The sequence below is a fragment of the Diaphorina citri genome, unplaced genomic scaffold (genome assembly GCF_000475195.1).
Source record: "Diaphorina citri unplaced genomic scaffold, Diaci psyllid genome assembly version 1.1 scaffold90821, whole genome shotgun sequence".
Classification (NCBI taxonomy): Eukaryota; Metazoa; Arthropoda; class Insecta; order Hemiptera; family Psyllidae; genus Diaphorina; species Diaphorina citri.
The window spans coordinates 1-328 of record NW_007467797.1 but is presented as its reverse complement, the minus strand read 5'-3'; the positions used below and the strand labels follow the sequence as shown (position 1 = coordinate 328).

The following is a 328-nucleotide window of genomic DNA, read 5'->3' as shown; positions in this document are numbered from 1 at the left end:
TTGATCATATGGAAGATGTTGAAGTATTTCAGCCAGCAGCTGAAATTGAAGTCATTGGGACACAAGATCAAGCTTCTCAGGTAATATTTCCCCACCAGGGTTTTCTTTTATATGTAGGTACTAAGCTTTGAACAGAGTAAAATACATTTCTCATATGAATTTGGTAAAAATTAAGTAAATTTAAAAGCATTTCCCTTTCTTGACTCTTGTGTATATATATTATAAATGGGTAAAGATGTGAACTAGACTTTTTTTTAATTTGTTTCAGATTGAACTTTTAAAACCACATCCTCCAAAGCCAACTGTTAGAAGTAAATCATGCCAGACA

General features: G+C 32.0%; 1 long non-coding RNA gene across 1 annotated transcript; it reads left to right on the top strand.

The window, feature by feature from the left end:
* The first annotated feature begins 7 nt into the window (after positions 1–7).
* LOC113473775 lies at positions 8–303 on the top strand. Its single transcript, XR_003395649.1, has 2 exons — positions 8–80; positions 269–303. It is a non-coding gene; the product is annotated as an uncharacterized LOC113473775 (long non-coding RNA).
* The last annotated feature ends 25 nt before the right edge of the window (positions 304–328 follow it).